A 12,763-nucleotide genomic window follows, 5' to 3' on the forward strand; every position below is an offset into this window, starting at 1 on the left:
AGAATTCCCCTCAGAAGAATCTCCAGGAAATAACAACAGCTAATGAACTGATCAAAAAGGATTTAAATAATATAACAGAAAGTGAATTTAGAATAATAGTCATAAAATTAATCGCTGGGCTTGAAAACAGTATACAGGACAGCAGAGAATCTCTTGCCACAAAGATCGAGGGACTAAGGAACAGTCACGAGGAGCTGAAAAACGCTTTAAACGAAATGCAAAACAAAATGGAAACCACGATGGCTCGGCTTGAAGAGGCAGAGGAGAGAATAGGTGAACTAGAAGGTAAAGTTATGGAGAAAGAGGAAGCTGAAAGAAAGAGAGATAAAAAAATCCAGGAGTATGAGGGGAAAATTAGAGAACTAAGTGATACACTAAAAAAAAATAATATACGCATAATTGGTATCCCAGAGGAGGAAGAGAGAGGGAAAGGTGCTGAAGGGGTACTTGAACAAATTATAGCTGAGAACTTCCCTGAACTGGGGAAGGAAAAAGGCATTGAAATCCAAGAGGCACAGAGAACTCCCTTCAGACGTAACTTGAATCGATCTTCTGCACGACATATCATAGTGAAACTGGCAAAATACAAGGATAAAGAGAAAATTCTGAAAGCAGCAAGGGATAAACGTACCCTCACATATAAAGGGAGACCTATAAGACTCGTGACTGATCTCTCCTTTGAAACTTGGCAGGCCAGAAAGGCTTGGCACGATATCTACAGTGTGCTAAACAGAAAAAATATGCAGCCGAGAATCCTTTATCCAGCAAGTCTGTCATTTAGAATAGAAAGAGAGATAAAGGTCTTCCCAAACAAACAAAAACTGAAGGAATTTGTCACCACAAAACCAGCCCTACAAGAGATCCTAAGGGGGATCCTGTGAGACAAAGTACCAGAGACATCACTACAAGCATAAAACATACAGACATCACAATGACTCTAAACCCATATCTTTCTATAATAACACTGAATGTAAATGGATTAAATGCGCCAACTAAAAGACATAGGGTATCAGAATGGATAAAAAAACAAGACCCATCTATTTGCTGTCTACAAGAGACTCATTTTAGATCTGAGGACACCTTTAGATTGAGAGTGAGGGGATGGAGAACTATTTATCATGCTCCTGGAAGCCAAAAGAAAGCTGGAGTAGCCATACTTATATCAGACAAACTAGACTTTAAATTAAAGGCTGTAACAAGAGATGAAGAAGGGCATTATATAATAATCACAGGGTCTATCCACCAGGAAGAGCTAACTATTATAAATGTCTATGCGCCAAATACCTGAGCCTCCAGATATATAAAACAATTACTCATAAACATAAGCAACCTTATTGATAAGAATGTGGTCATTGCAGGGGACTTTAACACCCCACTTACAGAAATGGATAGATCATCTAGACACACAGTCAATAAAGAAACAAGGGCCCTGAATGATACATTGGATCAGATGGACTTGACAGATATATTTAGAACTCTGCATCCCAAAGCAACAGAATATACTTTCTTCTCGAGTGCACATGGAACATTCTCCAAGATAGATCATATACTGGGTCACAAAACAGCCCTTCATAAGTTTACAAGAATTGAAATTATACCATGCATACTTTCAGACCACAATGCTATGAAGCTTGAAATCAACCACAGGAAAAAGTCTGGAAAACCTCCAAAAGCATGGAGGTTAAAGAACACCCTACTAATGAATGAGTGGGTCAACCAGGCAATTAGAGAAGAAATTAAAATATATATGGAAACAAACGAAAATGAAAATACAACAATCCAAACGCTTTGGGATGCAGCGAAGGCAGTCCTGAGAGGAAAATACATTGCAATCCAGGCCTATCTCAAGAAACAAGAAAAATCCCAAATACAAAATCTAACAGCACACCTAAAGGAAATAGAAGCAGAACAGCAAAGGCGGCCTAAACCCAGCAGAAGAAGAGAAATAATAAAGATCAGAGCAGAAATAAACAATATAGAATCTAAAAAAACTGTAGAGCAGATCAACGAAACCAAGAGTTGGTTTTTTGAAAAAATAAACAAAATTGACAAACCTCTAGCCAGGCTTCTCAAAAAGAAAAGGGAGATGACCCAAATAGATAAAATCATGAATGAAAATGGAATGATTACAACCAATCCCTCAGAGATACAAACAATTATCAGGGAATACTATGAAAAATTATATGCCAGCAAATTGGACAACCTGGAAGAAATGGACAAATTTCTAAACACCCACACTCTTCCAAAACTCAATCAGGAGGAAATAGAAAGCTTGAACAGACCCATAACCAGCGAAGAAATTGAATCGGTTATCAAAAATCTCCCAACAAATAAGAGTCCAGGACCAGATGGCTTCCCAGGGGAGTTCTACCAGACATTTAAAGCAGAGATAATACCTATCCTTCTCAAGCTATTCCAAGAAATAGAAAGGGAAGGAAAACTTCCAGACTCATTCTATGAAGCCAATATTACTTTGATTCCTAAACCAGACAGAGACCCAGTAAAAAAAGAGAACTACAGGCCAATATCCCTGATGAATATGGATGCAAAAATTCTTAATAAGATACTAGCAAATCGAATTCAACAGCATATAAAAAGAATTCTTCACCATGATCAAGTGGGATTCATTCCTGGGATGCAGGGCTGGTTCAACATTCACAAATCGATCAACGTGATACATCACATTAACAAAAAAAAAGAGAAGAACCATATGATCCTGTCAATCGATGCAGAAAAGGCCTTTGACAAAATCCAGCACCCTTTCTTAATAAAAACCCTTGAGAAAGTCGGGATAGAAGGAACATACTTAAAGATCATAAAGGCCATTTATGAAAAGCCCACAGCTAACATCATCCTCAACGGGGAAAAACTGAGAGCTTTTTCCCTGAGATCAGGAACACGACAGGGATGCCCACTGTCACCGCTGCTGTTTAACATAGTGCTGGAAGTTCTAGCATCAGCAATCAGACAACAAAAGGAAATCAAAGGCATCAAAATTGGCAAAGATGAAGTCAAGCTTTCGCTTTTTGCAGATGACATGATATTATACATGGAAAATCCGATAGACTCCACCAAAAGTCTGCTAGAACTGATACATGAATTCAGCAAAGTTGCAGGATACAAAATCAATGTGCAGAAATCAGTTGCATTCTTATACACTAACAATGAAGCAACAGAAAGACAAATGAAGAAACTGATCCCATTCACAATTGCACCAAGAAGCATAAAATACCTAGGAATAAATCTAACCAAAGATGTAAAAGATCTGTATGCTGAAAACTATAGAAAGCTTATGCAGGTAATTGAAGAAGATATAAAGAAATGGAAAGACATTCCCTGCTCATGGATTGGAAGAATAAATATTGTCAAAATGTCAATACTACCCAAAGCTATCTACACATTCAATGCAATCCCAATCAAAATTGCACCAGCATTCTTCTCGAAACTAGAACAAGCAATCCTAAAATTCATATGGAACCACAAAAGGCCCCGAATAGCCAAAGTAATTTTGAAGAAGAAGACCAAAGCAGGAGGCATCACAATCCCAGACTTTAGCCTCTACTACAAAGCTGTCATCATCAAGACAGCATGGTATTGGCATAAAAACAGACACATAGACCAATGGAATAGAATAGAAACCCCAGAACTAGACCCACAAACGTATGGCCAACTCATCTTTGACAAAGCAGGAAAGAACATCCAATGGAAAAAAGACAGTCTCTTTAACAAATGGTGCTGGGAGAACTGGACAGCAACATGCAGAAGGTTGAAACTAGACCACTTTCTCACACCATTCACAAAAATAAACTCAAAATGGATAAAGGACCTGAATGTGAGACAGGAAACCATCAAAACCTTAGAGGAGAAAGCAGGAAAAGACCTCTCTGACCTCAGCCGTAGCAATCTCTTACTCGGCACATCCCCAAAGGCAAGGGAATTAAAAGCAAAAGTGAATTACTGGGACCTTATGAAGATAAAAAGCTTCTGCACAGCAAAGGAAATAACCAACACAACTAAAAGGCAACCAACGGAATGGGAAAAGATATTTGCAAATGACACATCGGACAAAGGGCTAGTATCCAAAATCTATAAAGAGCTCATCAAACTCCACACCCGAAAAACAAATAACCCAGTGAAGAAATGGGCAGAAAACATGAATAGACACTTCTCTAAAGAAGACATCCGGATGGCCAACAGGCACATGAAAAGATGTTCAACGTCACTCCTTATCAGGGAAATACAAATCAAAACCACACTCAGATACCACCTCATGCCAGTCAGAGTGGCCAAAATGAAGAAATCAGGAGACTATAGATGCTGGAGAGGATGTGGAGAAACAGGAACCCTCTTGCACTGTTGGTGGGAATGCAAATTGGTGCAGCCGCTCTGGAAAGCAGTGTGGAGGTTCCTCAGAAAATTAAAAATAGACCTACCCTATGACCCAGCAATAGCACTGCTAGGAATTTATCCAAGGGATACAGGAGTGCTGATGCATAGGGGCACCTGTACCCCAATGTTTATAGCGGCACTCTCAACAATAGCCAAATTATGGAAAGAGCCTAAATGTCCATCAACTGATGAATGGATAAAGAAATTGTGGTTTATATACACAATGGAATACTACGTGGCAATGAGAAAAAATGAAATATGGCCTTTTGTAGCAACATGGATGGAACTGGAGAGTGTGATGCTAAGTGAAATAAGCCATACAGAGAAAGACAGATACCATATGGTTTCACTCTTATGTGGATCCTGAGAAACATAACAGAAACCCATGGGGGAGGGGAAGGAAAAAAAAAAAAAAAAAAAAAGAGGTTAGAGTGGGAGAGAGCCAAAGCATTAGAGACTGTTAAAAACTGAGAACAAACTGAGGGTTGATGGGTGTGGGAGGGAGGGCAGGGTGGGTGATGGGTATTGAGGAGGGCACCTTTTGGGATGAGCACTGGGTGTTGTATGGAAACCAATTAGACAGTAAATTTCATATATTAAAAAAATAAATAAATAAATAAAAATAAAAATAAAAAAAAATAAAAAATAAAAATAAATCTTTAAAAGAAAAAAAAAATAAATAAATGTATATAAAAAAAATAAAATAAAATAAAGTGGTTTCTCTCTTCATTTAATGATATCTGTTTTCTCAGACCTTTTAGTTTTAGCAGCTTCATCTAAAATTCTATCAACGAAGAATATTTACTTACAAATAATTAAGAACACTAAGAATACCTTATCTAAGTAAACAAACCCATCTATACATAATTGTTTTTTTTCAATCTAATTGTTACATTTTAAACGTCTGTTTATTTTCATTCTGGTCAGATTTTTCCCCCCAAACAATGAATCCACGTGGTTTTACGTAGGCTTGTTTTCCCTTGAGTTAAGATAAGAAAATGCCAGACTCCTTTTTCTTAAGTAGTGGCTCAAGTGTACAGAGACAGTACCAAAAAGAGAGAAATGTGGGGGGTAAGAAGAGAAATTGGAGAAAATACGGGGGGAAGGAAGTAAGGGAGCCGACACTAGAGCTGGGATGAAAAAGGCTCATCATACAAAACTTTCAACACTGCTTGAGCGCCATAAGCTATAATCATTAGAAGCATCATCCTTTCCAAGTAAAACTTAGATTGTTGCATTCAGATATTAAACAGCTAAGGGAAACTCTTAAGTGAAATTTGATTGATACTTGTGGATCAGTTTTTCCATTCAAGTCCAACCTTCTTCAGTGAAGCTTGCCCTAGATATCCATATTCACACTGCAGGAGACAGAAAGAGGAATAGAGGCTCTCTTTGCTTTCAAGGCATTTACAGTCTACAAGTAAGCCACGGATACATAAAATAAATGAGACTATGTATAAGCATTGTTATATATGCTACATGCTGTAGGTGTAAAAATAAAGACTGTTTTAAATGGACGAATTATTCAGACATGCTTTCCTTCTGAGCACCTTGGCTAGCAGTGAATTTCTAAACAGGTTAAGCAAGTCCTTAAATGCCTAACCCCTTTGGAACTAGAGGAGTCTAATGAATTGTGGTAGGTAATATAATCAAAATTGAAATTGGCACATAGGTGCTCATTTCGTGTTCCCTTTAGAGCTGAGTTAGAACCATATCCACGATCCACGCGTGCACATCAGTCATTGTAGAGTCGTGCTATCTTGACAACCAAAATCACTTTATAAAATATACTTTAATAAGTTACCACAGAGCCCTGAAGTTAAACCATATAACTTAATCAATACTGAGTGGGCATTTCTGGGTATCATGTTTAAATTGAGTAAGAGATAAAAAGAAAAGAATTGAGAATTAAAAAAAAAACGTATGGGAAACTATTTGCTTCTTCCAATTAATATAAAACATGCCAGAAGCTTTTTCTCATTTTGCTTTTTATGAAGAATTACCGACCCAAAGAAAAGTCAGATGAGGACTACCACTAAACAAACAATAAAAGCAACAACAGTAACAACAAACCTTGCTTGTTTAGGAGAAAAACACGAAAAAGTAATAAATTCACCCATTTTAAAAATTAAGAAGAAAAGACATAAAATTTAATACACACAATAAATAATAAATATTCTTCAGTTTCCTATGATGGCTAATTAAGGGAAAAGCCCATGTGAAAAATTTGGAAGAGAGACGAATAGAACAAGGTAATTAACTCTTTGCTCCTTCAGCCTTAAAGCAGAGGGTAAGATTTCTTTTAAGTTTGACCTGCAGCAACCTCAGAGATCAAATCTGCCTTTACAAAATAAAATAAAAGGAATCCTAGTAGCTCTGCAGCTCAAGCTCCAACCTTGTTTTTGGCCCCACTCTGATGCTGGTGCCCCAACACCGCAGTCCCCGAGGGCTTTACTCTTTGATTAAATTCCTGCCCCTAACACAGATAGTCTGCCGCTGGGTTCTTCCTTGTTCTATTGGACCTCTCTTGGTGGCATCTTCTCTCTCATATTCGTTCTTACCATGTTTAGTTAGTCCTTGGTAGTTGAAGATGCATTCTTTTCATCCATCATCTAATTTGGTCTTTGCAATACTCTTGTGAAAGAGGAAAACCAGAGCTTTAGTTGCAAAGTTCAGAAGAAGCGCTCAAAATCTTACCACTAGCATGTTGCGGAGCTGGGACTGGAAGTCATACCACATCATGCCCAGTTTCTCCCTTTCCTTTAGACTGGATTTCATATTTGAATGGTGGTTATGACAATAAATCAAAACTGCAGTCTTTGTGGTGGGTAGAAAGAAGGAAAAGGAGGAGGAGCAGGAGCAGAAGGAAGATGGGAAATAAGAAGAAGAAAGGAAGGGGAAAAACCAAAACGATCCCTGCAGAGTTTTCTGTGATGTGGGGAAGAATAAATCTTTAAGTTGCTCCCCTTCTGCTTACGCAGACTAGGAAGGAGGAAAGCACTTCCTAAAATTTGTATCATATGAAGGAAAAGCTAATTCCAAAGCTATCACAGTGCTTTGTGCTTTAAAAGATAGAGATCTGAAGTAGGTAATCTACTGACAGAGCTCCTGAATGAGTCTTGGATGTGCATGAGTAGGCCACAAGCTTGATTTTGAGTGCAAGATGGAGAACTATTCTGTTTAAGAAATTAATAGGAATTTGGAGAAATTGAAACACACACACACACCAGAGAGAAAAAGAAAATGGTCAAAGAATGGAGGGACATAAGTTATGTCTTAAAGATAACATAGCCAGCAACAAATTCCCCAGGGTGGGATACAGTTGATTATTATTTTCTTATTAAAGGAGTATATTACACTCCGTTCTAAGCTTATATTCATTCCAATGTAGTCTCCATTTGTAACCCCAAATCTCCACTGAATGTCTGAGACACAAAACTGGCTTGATTTAGTTCCACATTTGGGGAATGAAGGCATAGGGAAGGCGGCCAAGTGTGACTTTGCAGAAGGCATGATTTAAAATGAAGGCATAGAATTTTGTGGAAACAGGAAATAAGGACAAGAGATGATCAGGAGAAATGGAGGCCCTCTGAGAATGAATACCGAGAAACAAGGAAACTCATAATACAGGAAGTCTTGGGAAAACCAGCTAATTTTTATGTGGTAGACACTTGATATTTTTAGCTATTCAACATCTACCTAAACTTCTGTTAGAATCTGAAGTTCTAGTTAAGGAATTAATTCTTTCTTGCTAAATGCAGTCAGGCCTGAGGATTAAATTTCTGCCTTGAATAGGGGAACCAAAGAAAACATTGGAATTCTAGTCCCATGTTCCAGTCCCAACCCGGAACAGCTCCACCAGACTATTTCTACCAAAAGATAGGTGTTGGGGTCTGCTTCTTAACCTCCAGCCTGTGAGGTTCTTCTCAGTCCCACACTCAGATGTCCAGCTTCTCCTTTATATGGTTCTCTATTAGGATTCCGTCAGGGGCAAAGAGCAGAAAGATCTGGCTCAACTGAGTTGCTCAGTAAGGAAAAATGATCATTCCCGACAGCTAGAGGTACAGAGGTAGCGTACCTACGTCTTTCCACTCTTCCATCATGATATATCACCTTCTTTTTGGCCATCCCCCTTATGTTCACGAAAGGCCTTCAGCAATCCAGCCATCACATTTTTACCACACCTTCTTTCCAAATGCGGGAGAAAGGACTTTTTCTTGCTAGAGTCTCTGCAGTCAAGGAAAGCTTTTTCCAGAAGCCCATTCAGAGAATTCCCCATCCACCTGATTGCATCATTAATGCATAAACTGGAGTGGGAACAGGAATGACTTCTATCAGTTAGGACCGAACCCTAGTCTCAAATAATTTCAACTCATAATTTAAGGATCTTTAAATATTTTTGATAACTTTTGATCAAGAACCGCAGACAAATGTGATACTCTATTCTGGCTTGTAGAGGACTTGCTTTTATTTTCAAAGTCCTTTTTTTTTTTTTTTTTTTCCATTCTTTGTTTTTTAATGTATGTGAAAGAAAGACTTGGATTTTAGAAATGTATTTTTTAATCAAGCATTTATTGGCCATGCCCTGAAATTTCTCAGTGATAATTTCCCCAAATTATTGCCATGTCTTATTTTTCCATTTATTCATACATTCCTTTCTTTTTTCACTCAGTAATTCGTGTGGCCAGCAAGTTCCTCTTTGGTGATTCAAAAAATTGTTATTAGGTACTTAATATGTACATGGAAGGTGAGCAAGAAAAAAAAATGCTGAAAAATATCTGTGTAAGCTCAAACATAAGGTGTATATATTTTTTTCATTTTATAACATTTTTAAAAAGGGAGCAATGGGACGAAAATGAGGAGCACTGGACGTTCTCAGGCTTTCTTCATCTTGTTAAAGTTTCTCGTGTTCTGAGATGCGTCCTGCCTTGAGAGCGCTTCTTTGACAGGTTCTTTGGGGCTGTAGGCGTGAGACTAGGGAGGAAAGGAAAAGAGAACAAAAGTTCCAGAGGTTAAGTCTGGGGGAGGAGGTTATCTTGACAAGAGACTGGAATTCAAAGACAGATGTAAGGGAGCAGAAGCCACTGCCACATGTGAACCTCTAGACGGGGGAGGCGAAGGGGGATTTTTAAGGATCCCTGTTCCCCCCATCTTCTTCAAAAAAACAAATGAAGAACTTGAGGAATTCAGAAATTATTTTTTTAAGAATTTAGTTTTGATTGCTGCGTTGTGTGTTGTTTCTAACCATGATGCTGTTCACGTGGGGTATTATTTTGTAGTGCCCGGGACTCTATCTGTATTTCTCTATTAGACTGCAAGTGATGGAAATCAACTCACACTAATCAGGCATAAAGTTTGGCTTATGTGTCAAAAAATCCTCGAAGATAATCCTGGGTCCTAGAAGAGATTTCCATATGCAAGCACTGTCCTCTGGGATCTGGCTCAGCTTCTCTCTCTCTCTCTCTCTCTCTCTCTCTCTCTTTCTCTAGGTCCTCATCTGGATTGTTGTTGTTGTTGTTGTTGTTGTTTTCTCTAGAAGGCTACCTCAGTGTTGTATATTTCACATGCTCCTTACAGCCTCAGAAGAAAGAACCTATCATACCCTGGTAAAAAGGACACTTATTCACCCCACCTGCCTTACTTTCCCCACACTTGTGGTAGGGGACTTAGGGGAGCAAGATGTAATTTCAGATGACCACTCCAGCATTACATTGGTTAGATCCTTCAATCCATGTTAAAAGAAACTTTCCAGCTATTAAGCAGAGGAATAAGTTGTGATACAGTTGACATTGTATTTCTTGTTAAACAAATACTTTCTTACTTGAGTTATTTACACCACTATCACCACACAAGTTTGAATTTTAACTTAAATTTACATTTCTAATTGTCTTGTCAAATTTCTTTCAAAGGATTACACTCCCATAGCTTTGAAATGAAAGTTATCGCATATGTGGAAAAACCTGGAAATTGAGCCACATGACAGTATGAGTGAAGATAACATTCATCACCAGAGAAATGACCCATTTTCACTGAAATGTCATGTAGAAATACTCAAGTCCTTTGCAGCCCCCCTAAGGTAGACAGATATCCACCAGGAGATAAACGTGTGTTTTCTTTTCTTATTAAAACCTACTCAAAAGAATTACCTGTCACATACTAGACAGTACAATTGCCATTGGAAACGGATGGTAGAATTTCCAAGCTTGAGAGTTTCATGCATTTGAAGGATTATCAGTCAGGTGTCAAGTATCTGTCAAAAACTACTTGTTGATTTTTATTTTTAAAAAGTTTTTAATTTCCAATGATAAGAAAATTAGTTTGGCGGGGGGGGGGGGGGTGTCTGAGTTTAACTAAATTGAAAGTTCAAATGCAACTGTAGTATTCTTTTGTATGCCTAAAACTTGCACAACTCTTAAAGAAGTCAAGACCCCACACCTGGGCTATCTAAAGGACCGGTCACTAGAATGTTGTGCCTAACTGCTGGTGGCCAAAAGTGACTCAGAAGATACTTTAGACTCTGTGAATATTTGCTCCTACTACAGAAGAAAGTGGTATGTCTTTGTTTAGACAAACTATTTAGATAATCTATTTTAAGTAAGCAAAATAAAAATGTATGTGCAGGGGTGCCTGGGTGGCTCAGCCAGTTAAGCATCCGACTCTCGGTTTCGGCTCAGGTCATGATCTCACGGTTCGTGAGTTGGAGCTCACATCGGGCTCTGTGCTGACAGCGTGGAGCTGCTTGGGATTCTCTCTCTCCCTCTGCCCCTCCTCCACTTGCTCGCTCTCTCTCAAAATAAAATAGATAAACTTAATACAAAATGTATGTGCATACTATTTACTATGGTTATGGTAGATCGGATTATTGTTCCCAACTCTTTCTTATCATAGAACTCTTTCTTATATACATTACACTTTTCCATGTACCTTCGCAGGGATCCTACTAGTGGAGGCAGGGTACTTTCCCCAGCATGTTGAATTTAGGCTTGGCTGGCACTGGCTTTGAACAACAAAATTCCATGGAAGTGAGAGTACACCTATCCCAAGCTGAGGCTGTAATAGACACTGCATATGCCCTCCACCTGAACTTCTGTCATTCACTGGGAGAGCACCATGGCCTGGGTGACCAGTATTCCAAGGAGAATATGGAGATACATGAAGTAGACCTGAACCCAGCCTTCAGCCTGGAGCCCAGAGCTGGGAACCTGAAACTGAGTCTTACACAGGTGAATTACAGCAACTCACAGACTCATGAGAGAAAAGTAAATGCTTACTGTTTTAAGTCACTGAATTTTGGAGTGGTTTTTTATGCAGCATTATTATAGCAATAGCTGACTAATAGAGTGGTATTTCTTTCCTCTCCCTACAAGTGTTTTGAAATTGATGGTGCATCTAACAACTCATAGAATTGTAGGATCAAGGAAATTCACTAATTATACAGTTAATCATTTAATTAGAATTATAGGAAGTTGTACAAAACACAAGTTGCGAAAACACAAAACACAGAGGCCTAATCTAATCTGAGTCAGGAAATGTTTCTCTGAGGAAGGGACATTGAAGCTGAGATCTAGCCTTTGGATAAGCAAAGGGGGAAGGGGGGCAGGGAGAAAAGCATTCCAAGTGAAGGGAACAATCTTTGCAAAGCCCCTAAGGAAAGAAAGAGAAGCCCACTTCTTACAGAGAAGTATCTGGAAAGCAGAGGAAACAGGAAACTGCAAGAACAAAGGTTGATGAGGTTTACTACAGTATTAAGGGTTGAATTGTGCGTCTCTCCTAAACTTCATATAGTCAAGTCTGACCACTCAGTACATTAGAATGTGACTGTATTTGTAGACAGGGTGTTTAAATGAAAATGAGGTTATTAGGGTAAGCCCTATACAAGTCTGACTGGTATCTGTATAAGAAGAGAAGATTAAGACATAGACACACTCAAAAAGAAAATCATCCGAAGACCTGGGAGAAGACCACCATCTATAAGCCAACAAGAGGGGCCCCAGAAGAAATCAACTCTATCAATACCTTGCTCTTGGACTTCTAGCTTCCAGAGACTCAAGAATTGTGAGAAAATAAGTTTCTGTTAATTAAACCAGCTAGTCTGGCACTTTGTTATGGTAGTTTGTCCATTCAATTGCTACAACAAAGATACAATACACTGAGTGGCTAAAAAAAACCCAGGAATTTAGGGGTGCCTTGGTAGTTCAGTCGGTTGAGCATCCGACTACGGCTCAGGTCGTATCTCACAATATGTGAGTTCAAGGTCTGCGTCGGGCTCTGTGCTGACAGCTCAGAGCCAGAAGCCTGCTTCAGATTCTGTGTCTCCCTCTCTCGTTGCCCCTTCCTGACTCATATTATCTCTCTGTCTCTCAAAAATAAATAA

Source organism: Panthera onca, chromosome C1, assembly GCF_046562875.1.
Source record: "Panthera onca isolate mPanOnc1 chromosome C1, mPanOnc1 haplotype 2, whole genome shotgun sequence".
NCBI classification, from domain to species: domain Eukaryota; kingdom Metazoa; phylum Chordata; class Mammalia; order Carnivora; family Felidae; genus Panthera; species Panthera onca.